The 2,446-nt window shown below is 35.3% G+C and overlaps 1 protein-coding gene across 1 annotated transcript in view; it reads left to right on the forward strand.

Moving 5' to 3' along the window:
• LOC106530036 (band 4.1-like protein 1) overlaps positions 1-2,446 on the forward strand; it is a gene marked incomplete at its 3' end in the record, with an annotated part of 169,718 nt that overhangs the window by 158,056 nt on the left and 9,216 nt on the right.

Below are 2,446 nucleotides of genomic sequence, written 5' to 3' on the forward strand. Positions count from 1 at the left end.
CAGGTGTCATGAATGAGCTTGATTGTGTTTTCTGTGACGGGAGGGGCAGAGGCAATGAGCAGGGCAAGACTGACAGGAGCAGGAAATGAGCATGACAAGGCAGACAGGAGCAGGATCATAACACTTGGTACTAAATCAGGTACATGATGTTTGTCAAAGAGAACCTTTTGTCTAAAGTGGTTCTCAATCCCAGTCTTTGACGGCCATTATCCTGCATGTTTTAGTTGTGTACCTGCTCTTCTGTGGGTTTTTGAGTTCTGCAGATGCCTGTCAATCACTCTTTTATTTAAATCAGGTGTGCCAAAGCAGGAAAACATCTCAAACATGCAAGATACTGGTCCTCAAGGACCAGGATTGAGAACCACTTGTCTAAACGGGCATGCCGCATTTCTTAGACTTTTACGTTTATGAGGCGGGGGTATACAGATCAATCAAACTAATGAGTCATGCAGTATAAATTTTGTAGCTCCACACATATGCAGCTACAGAACAGAAATCCGGTTGCTTTGTCTTTTTTTCTTTTAGTTTTCCATGTCAGGGTGACTGAAGACCACAGAAACATCTGATAGTAATGTTGTCGGACCTTGACAGTACTAGAGTTCTGGAACATGAGAAAAATGAAATAGTAAAACCAAAAAAACTCCAAACACAAACTTCTGCCTTGTGGGTAAAAATGTGTGATTATGAATTTTGACAATATTCAAGCCTGCTTAACAAACAGTCTTGTAGAGAATGGCAATAAATTTACTCTGTCGTTTGTCTTGAGGTCATGTTGGTTGCAGCAGTCTAGCAGTGAGAACTGCTTTAAAGAAAACCTGCTCAGAGCTAATGTTTGTGATTGCTATCTGTGCAACGCACACCTCATCTCTGTCCTCCAAACTATGTATGCTCTGTAAATGTGAAACTGTGTTTGAAATTTTTGCTTGGAAGATTAATTGACCCTGACTCCACATAAATGAGTCAGCAGGCTCAGATCAGCTGTGGCTAAATTACTCACTAAAGAGCAGAACAGTAAATTAAAGCTAAAATGAACAGAACATTAGCTAAAAGTTATTAAAAAAAGCTTAGAGCTAAAGTGAGCAAAATTATAGATAAAAGCTGAATTTAGCCAAACCCTAATAACTTCAAGCTAAAATTAGTTAAATCCAAACTAACAGCTAAAACAAGCAAAACTGTGTGCTAAAAGCTAAAGTTAAGAAAACACATCAAGCAGCTAAATGTTGGAAATCTCTTACTAAAACCAAAATCTAGTAAGATTGTAGCTACAAACTAAAATTATCTGATTCCCAGCTAAAATTTTAAATGAGCAAAACCACAACCAATGGCAATAATTAGCAAAACATTGTCTTAAAGCTAAACTTTGCAAAACAGTAGCTAAAAGCTAAAACTAGGAAAACCATTGTAAGATGCTAAAAATAGCAATATTTTAGGTAAATTATAAATTTAGCAAAACAGTAAATGCTAAAATTACCCAAATCAAACTAAAATCTAAAATGGTCACTTCATAAACGCTAAAATGAGCAAAACTGTATCTAACACCTAAAATTAACATTGGATGACAAAAATGTTAATGGATACTTCAGAGTAATAGTCTTTTAATAGTGTTTATAGTTCTATAAGGAATTATATTTTAAATTGTTAAATGAAAGTAAATATATTGATTGATGTAAAGGCTACATAAACCAAAACTCATTGCAGTGTGACAATCCAGCTACATATACTTTTAAAAATATGTCTTAAATAACACAAAATATGCAGAAGTCATTTGTTTTCTTGTTCAGTTTCTTCTGTACATCTTTGCAATTTGTAATGTGAAGGTTGAACCAGCCTTCCCATTGGTTCAGGTTTGTTTGTGTGGTGGCCGGTCTGTTTACTTTAGCTGTGCTAACCTCTAGCTGCTCTCTCTGCTTGTTYGTCCACTTCCCCCTGCAGGAGCCTGTTTCTAGTCCTGCCATACACGAAGAGCCACTTCCTGACTTCAAGGTTATTCCTTTATCCTTAAATACATTGTCACACGCTCACCGTCATCTGCTTTTCTCACTGGATCTCTCTTAGTCCCTTTGTCAATATGTATGCCTGCTAACCTTTTTTAGCTTTGCAAAAGCTGTTAATAAATATAAAATTTAAGGGTGTATTTTGTGTTTTTACACACTATTTTGCAGCTCTCATCCCTCATCATGATGAATGCATGTTTAAGTTAAAAGCAGAGACCTTTGTGTTTGGATAATGTTAGCAAGTTGTAGTTTAGCAATTTATTGGAGGCACTTTAATGTGTCAAAATGTTAAATTCTAGAAGTTTATTAATATTTAATCAATATTTTTTGACCACACAAACAAATATTCAATATCTTTATGGCAGCGGATGATAAATTATTACAGATTTTTTTCATAATTAAAAGCCAATATCTGCATTACCTATAAATTAATTTGTCTCTGTGTGTTTGCA

This window comes from Austrofundulus limnaeus, unplaced genomic scaffold, assembly GCF_001266775.1.
Source record: "Austrofundulus limnaeus strain Quisiro unplaced genomic scaffold, Austrofundulus_limnaeus-1.0 Scaffold487, whole genome shotgun sequence".
NCBI lineage: Eukaryota > Metazoa > Chordata > Actinopteri > Cyprinodontiformes > Rivulidae > Austrofundulus > Austrofundulus limnaeus.